The sequence below is a fragment of the Bicyclus anynana genome, unplaced genomic scaffold, assembly GCF_947172395.1.
Source record: "Bicyclus anynana unplaced genomic scaffold, ilBicAnyn1.1 scaffold_55, whole genome shotgun sequence".
In the NCBI taxonomy this organism is placed as follows: domain Eukaryota; kingdom Metazoa; phylum Arthropoda; class Insecta; order Lepidoptera; family Nymphalidae; genus Bicyclus; species Bicyclus anynana.
Genome location: NW_026441291.1, coordinates 53191 through 75372, shown reverse-complemented (window position 1 = coordinate 75372; position 22182 = coordinate 53191). Strand labels below are relative to the sequence as shown.

Sequence of the window (22182 nt, the reverse complement as noted above, 5' to 3'; positions counted from 1 at the left end):
TCCTAACAAGTTAGCCCGCTTCCATCTTAGACTGCATCATCACTTACCATCCGGTGAGGTTGTAGTCAAGGGCTAACTTGTAAAGAACTTTTTTTTCAATTATATTTTTCATTAGCTGACAAAATTAATTGAAATTTTTTATCATGGCAATATGCTCGTAAGTCACACCCTAACAGATTGTCAGTGATCTTCAAGTAATCGCGTATGGCGTTTTTAAAACAATTTAAGGATTTGTACTCGTCTACGTAAAAAAAATTTCATAACTATTGACCATTGTTAACTATTATTAATGATAATTTGGCCAGAAGTTTTCGAGGCAATCTATACGCAATATATGTTTTATTGTACTGATATAAAACACAATCCAATAAAGAGATGGTTGAAGGTCGTTTCCAATACGGATCTTCTATTAGTTTTAGAATTTCAATTTGGATGTTTTATTGTAATTCAGTTAAACTCGTCACGTTTGAAATTCTCGTGATCGGGGACATGCCATTCGTTATAATTTAGTATAGTTTGTAATGTAATTATTCGCTGTCGTGATTAAACAATTCATAATTATACATGATTTGCATTTCTTTTGTTTTCGTTCTTTCGGCTTTGTTTTAACTTTCTTTTAATATTTATGAGTTGGATATAGGTACGCTATTATATTTTTTGTGAGGTGAAGAAAAACATTCAAGATGATTTTTTTATTACAAATTAATTTATCATTACCGAAATTAATTTATATTTACGATAAGAAAAGGTTTTCGAAAAGATTAATAATAATACTTTCGAAAACCCTTTCTTAAGCTACTGTTACACATGCTCATTTCAAGCGCGAAAGCATGCTACTATTGAGCAGTTACTACTTATTAGCATGTGTATCGCATCATTGCCAATGAGCTTAAATATATAAGTGAGCATGCTTATTTCGAGCTTGCTCAAGAATCAACAGTCGTGCGAATTATGAGCATGCTTCTTGCTGCGTGGGCGGAAGGAGCCGTGCTTTTAGCGCGTCTGAACAGGTTTGCTTATTGAGTATGCTAGTAGATCAGCATTGCTATTCTGTATTCTCTTCACCTTTATCTCTCCCTGTCTAACACGATACTATAGACAGATAGCGATAGATACAAATTATCATGTGTAATTGGAATGTTTGCTTTGAGCATGCTAATTCAGGAGCATAGTTAAAAATAGCATGCTTATTGCCAGCAAATGTAAACTAATGATAAGCATGCTCGTACGGAGCATACTTAATAGCACGTTTTTAGCATGCTATTTTAGAGCATATGTACCTTTATCGTAAATTAACCATGAGGACACTGCTAAAAGTATCTACAGTTGACGACGCGTATTTAGACGTACTCGTATGTATCTTGATTTATAAACAAGAGGTTCAATTCTTTGGTTGAAAATTGTGGAATTGTAAACTAACTGTTTTATGATGACTTACGGATCCGAGACCTGTGGCCTGGTCGCTAACAGTGGCCCTCATAAAAAGGCTCAAAGTCACTCAGCGGGCGATGGAGCGAGCTATGCTTGGGGTTTCTGAAGTGGCAATGGGCAGGACATATCGAAGAGCCGATAGATGTTGGGGTCCCAAGGTGCTGCAATAGCGAAATCCCCGCATCGAACGACCATCTGTGAATGATGATGATGATGATTGTTTTATGTTTTATAGATTTCTATGAGTAAACGGATACTGTACTGGATTTTAATTGCACATACAGTGGTTTTGCTCAACTTCATTTTGGACAACAAGACAACATGTGTATTAATTTAGCTGGAGTTGAAGAAATTAAATATCACGTGCCTCAAACGGTGAAGAAAAAAAAATAGTGAGGAAACCTGCATACAAGAGAACTTTCTTAATTCTCTACGTCTGAAGTCTGCCAAACCGCATTGGGCCAGCGTGGTGGACTAAGGCCTAACCCCTCTCAATCTGAGAGAAGACTCTTGCTTAACATGCACTCTGAGGCACAGGGTGTAACACCACTAACTTCCTAACTAAGGACTGAGAATTACCCGAAGAACTTACTTACTTACTACTTACTTAGAACCCCGGACCTTGTGACCACATATAGGGTAACCACTGAACCAGAGAGGCTTATGTTATAAGTATGTAAGAGAGTTATGTTGACATAATTGTGGAACACTATAACTAAGATCTTCGTATGACTTCATTTTCCCAAGTAAGGCAGTGTACAGTGTACCTCTGAAACTGAAGACGTCCGAAGCATAATAATTGACCAGTAAGGTAAAATTAAGTAAATAAGTATTATGTATATAAGTATAAAGTATTTCCCCTGGAAATCGTTTACAACTTAATCTATACTAATATTATAAAGAGGTAAAGTTTGTAAGTTTGTCACATTTTTTAAATGGGGTAATCTTCGGAACTACTGGTCCGATTTCAAAAATTCTTTCACCAGTAGAATGCTACATTATCGGGGAGTGCTATAGGCTATATTTTATATTAGCATGATATATATTCGCCGAGTTAACACAGTTTTTGTCATACAGGTCGGACCGAAAATCCTCTTAAGCAGACTTATTCGCATGCGCTGCCTTAATCATTGTGTAAAATTGAAATTAATGTATGGAGGCTTTATGTATCTTTAAAAGTTCTACAAAAAAGTTCGCGACACCATATATCTATCTTCTATATATTAGCAGATATAATACTTTTTGTGTTTTAAAAATTATAAATTTTATATACTTAGGTTTGCGTCGTTATTTATGCTACTTAACTCAAATCCTTATCAAAATTATATTATAATAATAAAATAATATTCAATAATCACAAGGATATTATGGAGATAAGTTTTGCCCTTTATAGTATGTTAATTAGTTAAATAGTTTCGAAGGTAATACAAAATTTCTAAAAGACGCAGAAATTCCGCTACATGACGCCCCGCGCTTTCAATTACGTAGTTCCCGTTCCTGTGTGAATATGGGAATCAAACATAGCCTATGACACTCGCAAATAACGTAGCTTTCTATTGTTAAAACAATCTTTCAAATCGATGCAGTAGATCCAAAGATTATAATTTTAGCATAGAAGTCTCTATTTTCCTTTGTCATCGCACCACGCTCATAGGGCTGGACCGATTTTGCTAAGGGTAGGGGTAAGGTAGGGAAGGTACAGTGTAGGGTAGGGTAGGGTACAGGTAGGGTAGGGGTTGTGTAAGGGTAGGGGTAGGGGTAAAGGTAGGGTAGGGGTAGGGTGGGGTAGGGCAGGGTAGGGGAGTGTATGCCTGGGTTAGGGGTAGCGTAGGGGGCCTACCCCTATCCTAGGGGTAGGGAAAGGGAAGATTACGGGTAGGGTAGGGTACGGGTAGGGTAGGGTACAGGTAGGGTAGGGGTAGGATACAGTTAGGGTACGGGTAGGGTAGGAGTAGGGTAGAGGTAGGAGATCGATACTGAAGCCTATTTTCTATTTTTTGTCTGTCTGTTTGCCTTTTTTTTGACCGGGCATCACGCTGAAACTACAGAATGAATTCAAATGATACTTAAGACGATTTGAGACCATATTACGTAGAAGGATAATAGGATACTTTTTGTCGCGCAAACAAAATCAGAAATGGGTGAAGTAGGGGTAGAAAGTTTGTACGGAAAGTCCTTAATTTTTCTTGTTTGTAAATGTAAAATGATAAGTGGACTATTTATTAGGTATAAGTTATAAAACTTGCAAAATAGAATGTGAAATAGGGGTTGAAAGTTGACATCGATTTTTACGCGGACGAAGTCGCGGGCGTCCGCTAGTATTATTTAAAATCCTACAGAATTTATATACATAACTAGCTGACGCCCCCCGGTTTCACCCGCGTAGTTCCCGTTTTGGTGAGAATGGGAGGATAAAAATATAGCCTATGAAACTCACAAATAACATGGTAAAAGAATTTGGAAGTCAATCAGTAGATCCAGAGGTTATTTAGTTCAATAAATATTAGGCCAGACTTTTAAAGGTTACAGTTTTTGTTAGCAATTTTCCTCTTCTTTTTGATTCTTTTGGCAAATTGGAAATATTTTAAATAGTTTTTGATATTAAAAAAACAAACCCCTTATTTTTTAGTTAATTGTTTATAACTTTTGCAGTTTTTGCAAGCAGCCCTTTAATTTTTTCAAAAGCTTTTCAAATGTGTTTCCGAAAAAATGACACCTCAATCATAGTTCTAGGAGAAGGAGAAAGAGTTTCAATCTAATTGGCGTTTGTGAACTAGAACTAATGGGGTGTAATGCCACCAACTTTCCAACTCATGGCTGAGAATTATAACTAAAAATTTCTTAAAAGAAGGAAAACTCAGTATCTCATATGTCTCTACCCAGGATTTGAACCCAGGAACTTGTGAACACATAGACTAACCACAGGACCACAGAGGCAGTCATGTTGACATATGGAACACTATAACGAAGTTCTTCATAATATGACTTCATTTTCCAAAGTAAGGCAGTGTACACCTCTAAAACTGAAGACATCGAAGCATATTTGAACTGTAAAGTAAAATTGATTATCATGATTTTTTGATTTAGCTTCGTCAAAATCGTAAACAATTTTTACCAAAATTATATTAAACGTGGAAAGTTCAGGTTTTCACAAATCCGGCGGGAACCGTTGATTTTCCGGGATATTCCTAAGTTAATCCAGGGTAATATCTATCTTCGTTATAAATTTCAGCCAAATCAGTTCAGTAGTTGCGGCGTTAAACAGTAACAGCTACCCTACCATACTCTACTCAACTCTACCTCTACCCTAAGTATCCTATGTTCTTCTCCTAGATCTAAGCTCCTCTCCACCAATTTTTAGCCTAATCGGTCCAGCTGTTCTTGAGTTATAAGTGTTGTAACAAACCCGACTTTCTTTTATATTTATAGATTTCGCAGACATATTAGTTACAAAAATTATACTATTATATACCACTCATAATATTCCCACCCCACAAATGACAAAATTAGTCAAAAGGATTATCAGAGCGAATCTTCTAGTGTAGCCATATTTAAATATTTGACATCCGTATCTATCTCCTGTATGGAGACAAGTCTGGTGCTGTAGTGGGCTGTTAGTTAATTAGTTAAATCAATACGTAATTGCCTTCATCTTAAGTATTTTTTTATGTTCTCGGACACCCTCCTCCTACACCAACAGTAGCATATTCTTAACATTGATGGAAGCATATTGAGCACGCGGATGCCCAGTGATCCAGGTATTCTGAAAAATATTAGATAAGCATTTTAACAAAATATGGAACACCATGTGATATTATGATATACTAACAGACGCTTGCTACTCAACACAAATCCCACTGTGATTTTCTTCGCAATAAAAGTAGCCGTGTTAATACAGAGTAAACTGTTCCAAATTTCAGTCAAATCGGTATGCAAGCCGCAGCGTAAAGGAGGTACAAACATACTTACACAGACACACACATTCGTGTGATGATATGGCTTGTTCTTGTTAATTAATAAAGCCTTACGTGATTCTTCCCTCGCTTTAAGATCACCAGATTATTGGACCAAAATATTTGCGCCAGTAATCCCTCCTGTACTCTCGTCTGTTTGTCGACTCTGTTTCCCACTGGGATTTCTCCTAGTCTTCCACAAAGTTGCTTGAAGTAACGGGGTCCACCGCATGAAAGTGAGAGTGGAGTTGAGGTGCAGAGGCTAAAGAGTTACACTTCATTTGTAACGCTTATATTGCGCTTGTCACCCCCATAAACCCCGAAAAATGGTATGGAGTTATAATCTACGGTTCATATTAATTCTCAGCCTGGAGTAGGGAAGCTGAAGTTGTTACACTCCCTTCCCTCAGAAAGCATTTCCTAATATAATGTAATGCATAATTACCTTCATCTTATTGTAGGAACTTGGGTTTATATGTTTATCGTTTAAATCTGTGGTTCTTGCACGTCCTCCTGCACCATCAGTAGCATAAGCCCGTTCAATGAAAGCCCATTGAGCATGCTGATTTCCAAGGATGCCGCATGGATGCCAGGATTTCCATTTACCTACATATTGTGGCTGAGAATGTCGCGCATGTCCGAAAACGGACGCGTTGTCAGTCCAGCGCCTGGTGCGCGGGTCCCAGGTGGCCGCGCGCCCATCCACGCCGCCCATGGAGCGCCCACGCACCGTCGCTATGACGGGCTCCAGCAACTCGCCGCGGAGCAAAGCGTTCGCTGGAACACGGTAAATATCATTAAGAGTGTGCAATATGTAATTTGGTGGTTACAAATGGTTCTGGATCTCAGATTCTGGAAAAGTTAGGAGCCTGATATTTGGGTAAATGTTATTTCAAAGTGTTAGCTTCGTTATGACTATACCAAATACACAATTTGTAAAACTTTTCTCGATAGTTTATTTTTTTGGAAAATACATGTTTTGCTCACATTTTGCTTTCAATCTCAGGAAAAGCAAACTTATTATCTTAAATTATTGTTTTGTATAGAAAATTAGGTGTATATCTTGAACATGGCCATTTTGTTTTTCGTTATGTTGTTTAATTTACTTGCAATTAGGTAAAAATGGTTTTGGCGCTCACGTCATAAAATTTGCGTCGCGCGTCAATCGCTCCGTCCTTTTCACTCACGTGAAAGTCATAATTCGGCGTCACGTTTGCGCTTCGATTTTTATCCATATCGTACCGACGCGCTGCGCGCTCTTAATAGTCATCATCTTCAGACTATTTGAAAAGACCACTATATGGGTCGCTCCCGTATACGAAAGAGATTTATGAGCTAAATAAACCACTTTAGGTCACTCTCACATGGCAATGATAATGATTGAGACCAAGTTTACGTGTTCTCATAAGTGCAGAGGGTCACAACACGAATTTTCGAACTACTACTGATAATAATTACTAAGAAAGAAAAGATCCATATTACATAACCAAGACTCGAAGCCAAACATAAGACTTAATAAGCCAGATATTAGTTTTGTTTTTCTTAAGTTCAAGTATCTTTATTAAAATACTATAAATATTAGTCAAAATTAGACCTTAATTTGACCTTCGGCCCATCCGAGACGTCCATAGTCTCGGATCCGTCTGATGTCATCACTGGCAATACCCACCGTTTCAAGACTTCGTCAGGCACTGAGGAATTTTGGACGAAAGATGAGATAAGGACTTACCCAACTAAAATCCAATGACCGGCGAAGTGATCTCCATGTTCATATCTTCCCTCTTCGTGCTCCGTCCGTAGTAATCCTTGGAGCGGTGTCCGCGCATCGGCCCGTCGTCCACTACGGGCAGTAGAGGGAACAGTGTCGCCACCTCGTACACCGACACCACCAGGTAGTGTTGCTGCATTTGCAGCACAGTGCCGCACTCTGTCGTGCTGTATAGAAATGATTGTGGTATCTGAAACAAAATAATAAAAAATAAAAAAACATAGAGATTTATTTATTTCTCAGTAGCGCGTTTGGAAGCAAGGTTTACTTTAGAAAATGTTAGAATGAATTATCTTAATATTAAAAATTAACTTTATACTTAGCAAGCAATGGGAAATAATATCCAAAAACGGTTGACCAGGACAAAGATATTATAAAATTTTATGCAGTTCATTCAGAGTTATCACAAATACATAGTTACTTACTATTATATTAGGGGTGGAGAGAAAAGAAACTCGAGGTTCACAAACACACCACTTTAATAACACAACTCTTCGATTATAATCACAAAAACTGAGCTCGCCTCATCCATGAAGCCACGTTTTTATACCTTTCCAACGGAATAAACAACAAGAACAAAATATAGTCAAACATCAATCTTTTATCTATACGGATATTGACATAACTTCATTTATGAATTATGTCAATATACGTTTTTAAATCTATTTATTTATTTTAGTTTAGTTTCGTATATTTTAGTTTAATTTTAAGAACAAAGAATTACTCGTCATTATACGTCATGGTACCTACGTATATTGACAACACTACAGTTATAACCAGATTGTAACATATAATGTAGCATATCCGTTAATACAAATGCCTTCTTATTTAATTTTCTAACATTCGGCCTTCCTGACAATTAGTTTGTCCTCAAACTATTAGCTTTTCTACCAAATTTACACAAACAAACTATCATTTTGTGTTTTGCCTGGAACCTCTTTAGACAATAGCCACACCTATCGTGTACCCTGCCCGATAACATATTCGGTCAATAGGCACACCTATCTCGTACCCTTCCCGAAACCATCGTCGGTCAATAGGTACCCGTATCTCGTACCCTTCCCGAAACCATCGTCGGTCAATAGGTACCCGTATCTCGTACCCTTCCCGAAACCATCGTCGGTCAATAGGTACCCGTATCTCGTACCCTTCCCGAAACCATCGTCGGTCAATAGGTACCCGTATCTCGTACCCTTCCCGAAACCATCGTCGGTCAATAGGTACCCGTATCTCGTACCCTTCCCGAAACCATCGTCGGTCAATAGGTACCCGTATCTCGTACCCTTCCCGAAACCATCGTCGGTCAATAGGCACCTCTATCTTTTACCCTGCCCGATAACATCGTCGGTCAATAGGCACCTCTATCTTTTACCCTGCCTGATAACATCTTCGGTCAATTGGCACTCACATCTCGCAATTACTCAATTCAAAATATTTAAATTATTATAATTCAATAATAAACAAACAATAAAATAAAATCCAAATAATAATCCAATAATATTAGTCTCAATAATATATGATGACAAATATCCATATAATTAATTATTCACAAGAATATTTATGGCGAATAATCAATAATTTTATCTACTATTACTTTCTAATCACTATTTTCACTAATTTACATTGCAATCCAAACAATAGTACCTACTTTATTCAAACAAATCAACTATTTCTAAAAAAAAAATATGATATACTAGGCTTAAAGTGTAGACGAAAGCAACTCGAAGTCATGCTCTTGTATGATTTATGTAATAATAAGTACGATTGTGTAGCTCTAACGCGCAAAATTTGTTACAAAGTACCACTCAGGGCTCGAATGCGAAGTGTTCGAACGCATCAGCTCTTTGCTACCACCAACTGCCGTACAAATGCGGGCAAACGTTCTCCATTATATAGAATGACGCAATCCTACAATGAGTTCTTCAATAATATTGATATTTTTTCTACACGTGTAGGTACCTTCAAGAGGTTGGTTATAAAACGGTTAAAGAGTTTATAGCTATTAGTTAATTAATAATTTAGTTTTAGTCTTTTCTTCCATCTATTTTTTTTTATTCACTTTTTATTTTTTATTTTAATTTTTTCAAAATTTGTTTGTAATAATTTTATATAAAATATTTAGGTGCGAAGTAGTCTACTTTATAGTATTGTAATCTGTGGTTTCCGAAGCTGGTGTCATAGTTATTATTTTTATTTATATTACTATTATCATAATATGATTATGTACTATGATGTTGTTTGTAAGCCCTCAATAAAATAAAATAAAATAAAATTTCTAGTTTTGTCTATTATCATGTTCAGTCAAAGAACAGACCTATTTAGCACCCTGCCCGATAACATCTTCGGTCAATAGGCACTCTTAACATCTGCAGTCAAAAAACAGACCTATCTAGCACCCTGCCCGATAACATCTTCGGTCAATAGGCACTCTTATCATCTTCAGTCAAAGAACAGACCTATCTAGCACCCTGCCCGGTAACATCTTCGGTCAATAGGCACTCGTATCTCTCAATTGTTATATTCAATTCAAAATATTTAAATTATAATCCATCACATCCACATGATAATTATCCATATACTAATAGTAATTCATCCACAACAATACTACTACTTTTAATTCATTATTTTTACTATCGCCATCATTGATAATGAGTGTACTAATATCCATGGTTTTATCTGATCAACCGTCCATAAATTACAAGACTTTTCAAGCGCTGCGCTGCTTATTTGGCACCGCCTCTTATGCATATAATAAATTTATCTTTTCTGGAAGGTGTGTTTCCAGAAAAGCCTAAGTTGTCAATTGTAAAGACAGTATACAAAACAGGCAATAAAAGTGGTAAAAACTACCGTCGTAATTTGTCCTATAACTCTAATACCAGTTCTCTCGTTTTTTTTTTTTTTTAAATATTGCACAATGAACTATTTAGTTTTATTTCACACTGAAATATACTAATAGATGATCAATTTGGCTTTAGGAAGAATTGTTGTACTACACTAGCCTGCTATAATCTTAACAAAGTTATTACAGAGAACCTTAATGCAAAATTGTCTGTAGTATGTATCTTTCTTGATACTAGATCATTTGATCTAGTTTCTCATAAAACACTTCTAGATAATTTGAAAAGTATGGAATTAGAAGAAAATGTTTACAGTGAGTTTAGAAAGGCAATTTTCTGTTAACTAAACTCCCTGTTAGCCATAAGAATGAAATGTGTTGAAATTTTAAATTGTAATTGTCGTTGTAATACATATCGATCAAATTTTAAAATTCAAAATCCATATGGTGTCCTTTAAGGTAGCTAGGTCCTTTATTATTTATTTTGTATATAAATGACCTCCCGAATGGAATCAAGCTCAAATGCATTATGTATGCCGATGATACAACTATTGTCATTACTGGCAAGGATAGATCAACTGTTGAGTATGGATGTAACGACGCTTTATCTAAAGTTATCAAGCAGAAATCGAAATTTATTTAATATATGAGATATAACCATGTATTCTCAAATTTCAAAAATCCTTATAAATGGTCTTCTTTAAATGAAGTAGAAACTACAACTTTCTTAGGGATAATAACTGACAAATATTGCAATTGGAAATCCCACACAGAACAATTATGCGCCAAGTTGGATAGGTTTGTATTTGTTCTTAGATGATTATATCAAACCAACAGTTATAAAACAGTATTGTTGGCATATAATGGATATGTTTCTTCATTACTAAGGTATGGAATCGTCCTAGGGGAACTTCGTACTTATAAACACTATGTCCGTTAAGCAACAGGCTTATTTGAGGACCTTATGTGGCTTGCATACGCCTGACTCATGTAGACCTTTGTTAAAAAGGTTCAAAGTTCTTCGTCTACCTTTATTAAATTTAGTAGTTAAAAAAAATGTTCTAAATATTTTAAAACTTACAATGAGTTAAGTGATGCCAGGCGCAGAAGAAAAGATAAGCTAATAATGCCACCAAAAAGGCTCGATATGTTCGCTAAGAGTGTACATTGTAGTGCAATTTCAATATATAACAAACTACCAGATATCTATAAGATTGACAATATAAATAGTTTTAGAATATGGTTTCTAAAATGCTTATGGATACTTTTGATAATTATTCTTACATATTTAACAGTTGATATGTTCATAATTTGAACGCATTTTAACATATTATTGGTAATGAATATTTGACATTGCACTAAATTTGACTTTAATATTATTTTATTTTATTAGTCACAGTAATTTTAAATTAGATTAGTATTGGTCATAGAATCATAAAATGACAAATTGTATGAGCTATTACGTTTTCTTTTTTTTTCGTTTGAATAAAAATTAGGATTAGGACGACGACATCAACGACGGAAATAGTATAGACGTTTTATAAAAATGATGCACGAAATTTCTTCCCAATGCTTATTTGGGAGGAACCGTTCAATCAAAAAGAATAGGTTGTGTCACAGCGCTTCAAATTAAACAATTGCCGGGTTGTATTTTTTTTTTTTTAAATGCCTCAATAACACGCGAAATTTTAATAAGGCAGATGGAATTACGTATCTCATTTAGTACATGCTGTATTTTATTAATTGTTCATAAATAAATTTCTCAAAATTTCGCTATAAATATCAATTTATTCAAAGAACCAGGGCCGTATTAAGAATATATTTCTATACTGAGTTTTATAAAAAAAACATTTATATAAAACCTCGATGAAAAGGAAATAAACTTAGATGCGTTTTTGATGTGTAAAGTATATATTAACAATATGGCATTACAACTTGTAAGGTCAAAATATCCAGCAGTGATTATAATAATATTTAGAGTATTTAATTTCTTCGACTGTCAGTTGCTTTGATATATTTACGACATTTTGCGTATTTCGTATGGTATTTTTTGATACAAGTAGGTAATTAAATTAATGGTTTACAGTTTAATACTTTACAAACATTCTCATTTTACGATTGCCAAATTAAATAATTACAAGAGAAAAGTGGATACGCCTTGTTCAATTAGAATGAAATGTTGCACCGAATGATGCAATAAAAACCCCATAAAAGCTCCAAAGTTTGCTCCGCACACTTTGTCAATGACACATATTTAACAACAAAAGGTATATGCTTTTTTTTTAAAACAAGGATTTTATTTTTGTAAAATATCGAAGACCGGCCCTGGTCTCATGTATCACGCCGAGACGAAATCTACCACCCTCGGGTTAAGTCGTATATTTTCGCGTAATCTTCCGTGGGTCGAGCGACTGACCATCGAGTCGGGTACAAAGTCTATTTAAAATTTTCATACGTCGACTCACTATTGGCAGAAAGTATCAGCGTCTTAATTATATCATATGCTATCTTTGTAAACCTACTTTCTGATGAATAAATAAATTATCATTATTATTATATTTGACCTTGGTATACTAGATGAATAAATAAATTATATATGATCAAACGAACTTCCAAGTGAAGTTCGATCATTATTATATGAGTTGCATCCTTGGAATATATGATAATTAAACAAAGGTAGGTAGTGTCCTTATTTGGTTGGTAACTTCGCGCACTATTTTTAAAGAAAATTAAAATAGGAAGTCAAAAAAGTACTTCTTATTACTCGTAATGCCACCTCAGACCTCCATCTTGGATATCTCTCATTATTTAAGAGAAGGTATTGTAACTTGTACAAACTTTCCTGTATTATTTGGGAGAGCTTCTGGGAGGGTGGGTGATCATATATTCCAAGGATGCAACTCATATAATAATGATCGAACTTCACTTGGAAGTTCGTTTGATCATATATTATATTTCCTTGCATCCTTGTTCATATATGATAATTAAACAAAGGTAGATGTTAAGAGCGAAAGGGAGAAAGTTTGGAAATAAATCATAAGTTAGTTATAATTATGATTTTTATCATTCATTTCTATTCGAGTTACAATCAAGAACTAAATTTCTTATTACTATCAATCTACCATATAACAATATTAAGATTTTATGTATATGGATCTAGCGGATTCCGCTTTGTCCAAGAAGTGTTTTAGTAAGATCAGGCAAAATAGAGGGATGATCTTGTCCAGTTTGCATTCTTTCACTTGATGGGATCACTTGTATGTTATTAATAGTCTAATCTGTGCCCGAAGGTCTTAAATATCTTTTTTAACAGATATTATCCGACGTTTGGTGTGATATATCAAAAATAGAACAGACTGATCGGTCCCTGGAGCAGCAGCAGATTTTATGATATTTGTTGATATTATTTCGACACTGTTATTATATAACAATTTAAGATTTAACTTTATTAAAGATAGTGTGTGAACCCTGTCTACAGGTGCTAATAAAATTACCAGATTCTTTGGATTCTTCCCAGGAATAATCGGTAACTTGAGGTTCCCAAGTGTTACAATATTTAGGGGTTTTGGTTTATAAGCCCTTCTAAGAATGAGCATTCAACCGACAGTTCGACAGTACTTATAATGTCACCTTTAAAGGCTGACAAGTCTGACCGGTAGGGATTGAGATTGCTGTAGTCACACAACTGCAACCACTGATAAATTGTCTAATTAAGAAGGTAAGCATGCTTAAAGGATAAACAAGCTTAAAGGGTTCAAAAACGTGGGTGTTATGTATTGACATAGCAATATGCCATAGCTTCAGCGATGTGATAGACAGTTTTATTGTTCTGTCAGCATGCCCAGTATCAGGACAGATACAGAACAGATAGATTCTGTATGAACCAGCCAGTAAAACTCTTACATAAGAGAAGATGATCTTCGAAATATGTTAGTAGAAAATTTTCATGCTGGATTTGAGTAATAAATATCTGAAACTATTAAGGTGGAATGGAAACCAGAGTTGTGTAGGCCACTATGGAAACCCTAGTATTTCGGTGTAGAATGTATTTCAATGATTCTTCTAGAGTCTTTTAATATCAAACATTAAAGTTTAGGTCTGGGATTTCGCATCACATTATGATGCTAATTAGTGAATATCCCGTTGTGTGTTTTGTTAAGTGTTTTGTGACTTCACAAACAGCTTATTGAATAGGGATCATTCGATATCCGAATAAACTATTGCAGATGAGCGTCGAGGTTTGTATTTGGTATTCGCATATAATGCGAACGCACACTGTCACACAAACCATTTACAAAACAATCAGGATTGAGGTGAGGATATTGTTTGCCCACAAACACTTATTATTGCATTTGTGCAATCTATGCGTAATACTATTGCGCAATTAGTTAATTATTAGTGAATGAACACAAAAAGAAAAAACCCCAAGTAATTTCTATTTACTTTTCTACTTATTATGATAGATCATCACCAGTACCTACTTAGCTGCTCACTTACTGCACTGGAAGTTGAGCAAATTCGCGAATAGGACATGTTGGTAGCTTAGTGAACTTTTTAACGAATTCTGCAGTTTAAGATAGATAAGTGCATGGATTTTGAAAGGATTTTAGAAGCATATTTTATAAATCTTGAAAAATTACAGGACATTTGTCGCGGCGTAGTTTGTTGTTTTCCAGTGTCTGGATGTATATTATGTACATTATAAAAGTATTTATACGTATTATATAAATGTACTCGTATATTATGATATATCACCTAGTACCCATAACACGGGGTATGCTTTTCGCTTATCTTCTTTTTTTTTTTTTTTTTGACGGCGAAGCTTAAGTTTCTAAGTTTCGTTAACTTCTTACCACAATTTTAAACTGAAGTTAAATTAATAAGGTACTGTTCATTTATTGCGAAAACATAGGATGTCGTTTAAGTAACTAAAAAAAGTAATTTATTTATTTAAATGCATTTTTTTTTTTTATTGAACCATTTCTTAGTGGAACTTAACGGTGCGAGTTAGTGGGAGTCCTTTTATATACCAAAGCTTATCCTATGTAAATACGGATAAACTTCACATAGGGCTATTATGCGGTTCTTATGATATATATTCGCTCAGATACCCGTCCATTACGTGGTATTACCAAAGTTGTTCTTTAATCTTTCATTTTGAAAATAAAGTAAAAATTTTCATTATTATGGTAAAATTATTTTTTATTTACATATTTATTTGGAAGTGCATTGTCACTTTAATATGGGCTATGTGGAAATTATTTACAAATTATTTCAAGCATTTTTTTTTTTTTTTGCTTTCAGTTAGTAAAAAAGTATTTTGAAGACTGAATAATTTTACTACGTAATGGCGCAAAGTAGCCATGTTTGATCGAATACAGTAGTACGTTTTTGTTAGTTGTTTTAACCAACTACTGTAAAAAAAATTGGAACCAACTCGTAACCGTACGAGGTAATGTCTGCTAATAGTGAGTCTGCGCCGGGGCACAGATCTTATGCAAGGCGATAGTTCGTTATGGCGATAGCACTGATGCTGAAAAAAGGGCAGCGAAGTATATAGTCTGTCTCCTGTATCCTCCTTGCGCCCTGCTCACCTAACAACAAGGTGGCCGCATGCCAGTTTCCCTGGTAGAAAGTCGTAGGTAGGTCGGCCCTCGAGGTCAGGGTCATCAGAGTTATTTCTAAAGAAAACCTTTTTCTTAATAGCCTTGTTGGCCTTAATCATAACCAATAAGCAAAAAATGTCTCATTTCTGGCACATTCATATTAATTGAAAAAAAAAATATATAAAGTAGGACTTAGCAGTTGCATTTTATTTTGAAATTATTTATGGTGAGAGTCACAAAGCAAGCGGCAAGCGTTGCAAACATTGCTTTTGAGGCCTTAACGTTGTCGTGACCTTTTTACCCGACTACGGCGAAGCCAAAAGGAAGGGTAATGATTTTAGGTTTACATGCCTTTTTTGATGGCATTGATGACTATGCACAGTTGTGCTGAAATATACTTTATTTTATTAGGCTTTAATAATTACGTCCAGTACAGAAGCAGAAATTTCTGCATTCAGCTTTGAAAATTGCGGACTTAACAATTTGTATAAATTTTCACCTTAATATCCGTGCATCGAATGTGCATCGAACGTGGATGGAGACGTGTATCCGGCTCTATGAAATTGTTTTATTTCTGGGTCTTAATCAGATGATTTAATTGAGGCGGGAGCCTTTGAAAGTTTAGGCTCAGTTAAGTCCTTATTTTATTCAGGGTTGTCGGCCAATATAGGCCTCAGTTTTATATTGTCTGGTACAACTACAAACGATTTCGAGGTTGAATCACGGCAGTATACGTTTACTACGGTATCTTATCTAAATAAGCTATTTTATTTCGAAAAAAAAAATTTTGCGGGTATAAAAATTATTTGTGATTGCAGATGAACGTTACATCTAATTTAGACTGTACGTATTTTCTGCTTAGGTTATGGTTGAAAACTAGATCCCTGGTTAAATTTTATAAATAAAATGTCAACCCCTGTCTATCTCTTTATAGTTTGGAGTAGGTATTATGGCTAACTTATTAACTCGCAGTTAATCCGAAGGCCCACCATTATCCTTGAAGACTCTCGGTCATTATATTTTAGCATATTATAACCAAACTCCTAGTCAATTGAAATGAATTGCAATAACTTTAAATACCGACAGTTTTGCCCAATGCCTCTTTGTAAATTGGAGTAGGTATTATGGCAAACTTAGAAACTCGCAGTTAATCCGAATGCCCACCACTATCCTTGAAAATTCGCGGTCAGCCCGGATATCTCCTTATATTTTAGGATATTATACCCAAACTCACAGTCAATTGTAATTAATTGCAATAACATTAAATACTGGCAGATTTTCCAATATCTCTTTATGATTTGGAGTAGGTATTATGGCAAACTTAGAAACTCGCAGTTAATCCGTATGCCCACCATTATCCTTGAAGACTCGCAGTCAACCCGGATACCTCCTTAATATCAGTTAACAAATATTCCATCCGTTATCCTTGAAAACTCGCAGTCAACCCGGATACATCGGATATTTTGGAATACTATGAAAAAAGTGAAATATTATGATTAATTCGTTAATCTACAATTATTTCCTGCAATGAAACACTTCACTATATTTTTATTCACTGGGACTGAAATATCATCTACAAACACTTCACTAACTTTCTTTGTCGGACTATAAAAAATCTAACGAAGATATTTTCTCTTCCGATATTTTTCGAATCTTCACTGATCACTGATCACTGATTTTACACTTTACCTTTGAAGGCATATGAAAATAAACTATATTAACGAAAAAAACTTCTTTCTTTCTTTTTTTTTTTTTTTGTAAGAGACGCGTGCGATAGTTACCGCGCACAAAAAAGGAATGAGAGATATCCAAGATGGAGGTCTGAGGTGGCATTACGAGTAATAAGAAGTACTTTTTTGACTTCCTATTTTAATTTTCTTTAAAAATAGTGCGCGAAGTTACCAACCAAATAAGGACACTACCTACCTTTGTTTAATTATCATATATGAACAAGGATGCAAGGAAATATAATTATATTTGACCTTGGTATACTAGATGAAGATTATCATTTCTCATAATTTAGTTATTTTACCCAGCCCTTAATAAGCTGGCATTAGTTTCCTGCTTTTTAGTTTTTTTTTTTTTTACTAAATTCTCTACAGAGTGATTAGTGGATAAAATGTTATTTGGTGAAGGTTTCAAAATCTTGGATGTAAAAGTTGTCCCTCTGTATTTACAAATTTAATAATTGCTGTATTTTTTTTTTTTATTATTATGTATTTTGGTGTTAGCAAACAAATAACATCAAAAACAACCACTAAATTCTCTTTGAAGTAGTGATTATTACCAACATGAAGGAAAAACACTCGTTTTTTATTTTCTTTTTTTTTTTTAAATCGGTACATCTTTGCCCGGTTTATCCAAAACGATTTTATATAAGTTATTTCAGATATTTAGATTTTATATAGAAAGAAAGAAATAAAGAAAGAAAGAAAGAAAGAAAGAAAATTATTTTATTTGGACACACACACACATAATACACAAAAGACAACAAATACCTAAAACAAAAGACAGAAATTTTAAAAATATAGTAAACTAATAATTTAAAGATATTAAACTAATGATTAAATTAAATCCAAAAAAATGATGTGTGTGGTACCAAAATGGTCTCCACTCAGCATGTGCTACGCTAGTGATGGATGCACCAGCGCAGCGCTGGTCTTCCGTGGAGCCATGTGGTGACGCGGGCGGAAACAACAAGAAGAAGTGTTACTAATTGATAATTAATAATAAGAACATAATAAATAATTATATTTATATATATACATATATATACATATATATAGTGTGTTAAATAAATTATTAGTAGTTGTCAGTGAGAAATATAATATAGAGTAGAAATAAATAAAATTAAATTATTGAGTCCTAAAAAAAAAAAAAAGCTAAAAATCACCATGTTTTAAAAGGTACGATTTTTCACTTATTCCCGATTATATCCATACTCAGTCATGTTTTTCAACATAATTAATTTTTAATATCTCGTTGGATAGCTAATAAGCCACACTTGTTTTTGAACTGCTATGCAGATAAAGTTGCTAGGTATTTTTTAAAATAAACTTGCATTTAGTCATGGGATAAATACGTAAGTTTCATTTTTAAATATCCTGTTTGAAGTAGAGTAATTAATTCGGTTATTTTTTTTTGCTCCATATAATCTAATTCAATTTGATAGCTAATGATTTCTACTATCGTCCCTTAAAGGGGTCGCTATAAGTTTCCAGTGACCCTGTATATTAGCACACTCATTTACTTTATATATATCCGCATTTCGATTTTACGACTTATTTGTTGACGCCGGCTGAACGCCCGGCTTCGACGCCGGCCGAACGCCTGGCTGTGTCGCCGGCTGCACGCCGGCTGAACGCCCGGCTTCGACGCCGGCTGAACGCCCGGCTTCGACTCCTGGCTTCGACGCCGGCTGAACGCCCGGCTTTGACGCCGGCTGAACGCCCGGCTTTTGACGCCGGCTGAATGCACGGCAGCGACGCCGGCTGCGACGCCGGCTAGGCTCCTGTTGAGCTCTCGGCTGCGGCGCCAGCAGAGCGCCCGGCTGGACGGAGCTACATCCTCGCTTGCGCGTTGAGTTGTTAGTCCAACTTTGTTTGGTTTGCCGAGTGCCTCAATTTTTAAAGCTAAAAATAGAAATTGTGGAGGGCAGAAAAAGTATTCATCGAATAAAGAATCATTTCAGGTCATACTGTTTTGTTGATTATTGATTACGATTACAAAAATTAATTATCAAGCGTAACAGATTTAATCCAATATTATTAAGTACACATTTATAATAAGATAAGAGACACAGTTATAAAAAGGTGTGGGTAAGTATAAAAACCAAATCGTTAAACTAACAACACTTTTGTTGGTAAACCACTCCTAGAAATTGTATTCTAACGTAAATAATAAATAAGTCACGAATTTAAAAAAAAAAAATTAAATGAAAGCCATTTCACAAATATACAAATATAAAAACCAGATGTCACCTGCGGTCAATTTACAGCGTTCAGCATATCCCACTTCTGATATTAGGGGTGGAGAGAAAAGAAACTCGAGGTTCACAAACACACCACTTTAATAACACAACTCTTCGATTATAATCACAAAAACTGAGCTCGCCTCATCCATGAAGCCACGTTTTTATACCTTTCCAACGGAATAAACAACAAGAACAAAATATAGTCAAACATCAATCTTTTATCTATACGGATATTGACATAACTTCATTTATGAATTATGTCAATATACGTTTTTAAATCTATTTATTTATTTTAGTTTAGTTTCGTATATTTTAGTTTAATTTTAAGAACAAAGAATTACTCGTCATTATACGTCATGGTACCTACGTATATTGACAACACTACAGTTATAACCAGATTGTAACATATAATGTAGCATATCCGTTAATACAAATGCCTTCTTATTTAATTTTCTAACAATTATGTATTCTGAATGAACTGCATAAAATTTTATAATATCTTTGTCCTTGTAAACCGTTTTTGGATATTATTTCCCATTGCTTGCTAAGTAAACCTCTTATGTATTACAAGATTACAGCATATAAAAAAGATCATAATATCATCTAAAATAAAACTGGTTCGACGAGTCCCCGCGTCTTTTCCTTCTTTATTTCTTACTCCCCTCCCTCCTCCCTGTACCACGTGAACGAGGACTCAGTTGGTTATTGCCGTGTTTACCTGCACGCTGGCGTGTATGAGCGAGTCGGTGACGGTGAGCAGCGGCGCCACGGTGCGGTTGGTGGTGGAGCAGTGCAGGCGCGGCGCCGCCCCGTGCACTTCGCTGTACCACACGCACGTCACCCACTGAAGCGCTCTACTGCCGTGTTTACCTGCACGCTGGCGTGTATGAGCGAGTCGGTGACGGTGAGCAGCGGCGCCACGGTGCGGTTGGTGGTGGAGCAGTGCAGGCGCGGCGCCGCCCCGTGCACTTCGCTGTACCACACGCACGTCACCCACTGAAGCGCTCTACTGCCGTGTTTACCTGCACGCTGGCGTGTATGAGCGAGTCGGTGACGGTGAGCAGCGGCGCCACGGTGCGGTTGGTGGTGGAGCAGTGCAGGCGCGGCGCCGCCCCGTGCACTTCGCTGTACCACACGCACGTCACCCACTGAAGCGCTCTACTGCCGTGTTTACCTGCACGCTGGCGTGTATGAGCGAGTCGGTGACGGTGAGCAGCGGCGCCACGGTGCGGTTGGTGGTGGAGCAGTGCAGGCGCGGCGCCGCCCCGTGCACTTCGCTGTACCACACGCACGTCACCCACTGAAGCGCTCTACTGCCGTGTTTACCTGCACGCTGGCGTGTATGAGCGAGTCGGTGACGGTGAGCAGCGGCGCCACGGTGCGGTTGGTGGTGAAGCAGTGCAGGCGCGGCGCCGCCCCGTGCACTTCGCTGTACCACACGCACGTCACCCACTGAAGCGCTCTACTGCCGTGTTTACCTGCACGCTGGCGTGTATGAGCGAGTCGGTGACGGTGAGCAGCGGCGCCACGGTGCGGTTGGTGGTGGAGCAGTGCAGGCGCGGCGCCGCCCCGTGCACTTCGCTGTACCACACGCACGTCACCCACTGAAGCGCTCTACTGCCGTGTTTACCTGCACGCTGGCGTGTATGAGCGAGTCGGTGACGGTGAGCAGCGGCGCCACGGTGCGGTTGGTGGTGGAGCAGTGCAGGCGCGGCGCCGCCCCGTGCACTTCGCTGTACCACACGCACGTCACCCACTGAAGCGCTCTACTGCCGTGTTTACCTGCACGCTGGCGTGTATGAGCGAGTCGGTGACGGTGAGCAGCGGCGCCACGGTGCGGTTGGTGGTGGAGCAGTGCAGGCGCGGCGCCGCTCCGTGCACTTCGCTGTACCACACGCACGTCACCCACTGAAGCGCTCTACTGCCGTGTTTACCTGCACGCTGGCGTGTATGAGCGAGTCGGTGACGGTGAGCAGCGGCGCCACGGTGCGGTTGGTGGTGGAGCAGTGCAGGCGCGGCGCCGCCCCGTGCACTTCGCTGTACCACACGCACGTCACCCACTGAAGCGCTCTACTGCCGTGTTTACCTGCACGCTGGCGTGTATGAGCGAGTCGGTGACGGTGAGCAGCGGCGCCACGGTGCGGTTGGTGGTGGAGCAGTGCAGGCGCGGCGCCGCCCCGTGCACTTCGCTGTACCACACGCACGTCACCCACTGAAGCGCTCTACTGCCGTGTTTACCTGCACGCTGGCGTGTATGAGCGCCATAACATATATTTATGGCACATATAACATTGGCTATATTTTATCGCCGTATTTCTATAGAAACGGGAACTATGCGAGTAAAACCACGGTGCTAAAAGTTACTTGAAGTAATGTCAGATTCAGTGCCCTATTACTAGGTTTACTAGGTATCTAGGTAATGGCGCATACTACGACTTTCCCTCCCCCGTTATACAACGAATTAAGTAATGGAAGCACCTGGCCCGCCACCTGCCGCGAAAAGGTCGCAAGTTCGATTTCGACGCGTCTATTTTTATTCTCTCCCAAAGGTTAGAAGGGGAAAAAATTCGCAAACGCATAATTGTCTGGGGCAATTAGAAAGCTGGCTCCAT

At 37.2% G+C, this 22182-nt stretch overlaps 2 long non-coding RNA genes across 2 annotated transcripts; one reads left to right on the top strand and one right to left on the bottom strand.

Annotated features, from left to right (window-relative positions):
* The first annotated feature begins 3263 nt into the window (after nt 1-3263).
* Nucleotides 3264-3763, top strand: LOC128199847 (uncharacterized). Its single transcript, XR_008252370.1, has 2 exons — nt 3264-3306; nt 3339-3763. It is a non-coding gene; the product is annotated as an uncharacterized LOC128199847 (long non-coding RNA).
* Nucleotides 3764-5839: 2076 nt separating this feature from the next.
* LOC128199846 (uncharacterized) lies at nt 5840-21802 on the bottom strand. The gene is made up of 3 exons (XR_008252369.1): nt 20289-21802; nt 7114-7342; nt 5840-6161 (listed from the first exon to the last, which is right to left on the bottom strand). It is a non-coding gene; the product is annotated as an uncharacterized LOC128199846 (long non-coding RNA).
* Between the last annotated feature and the right edge of the window lie 380 nt (nt 21803-22182).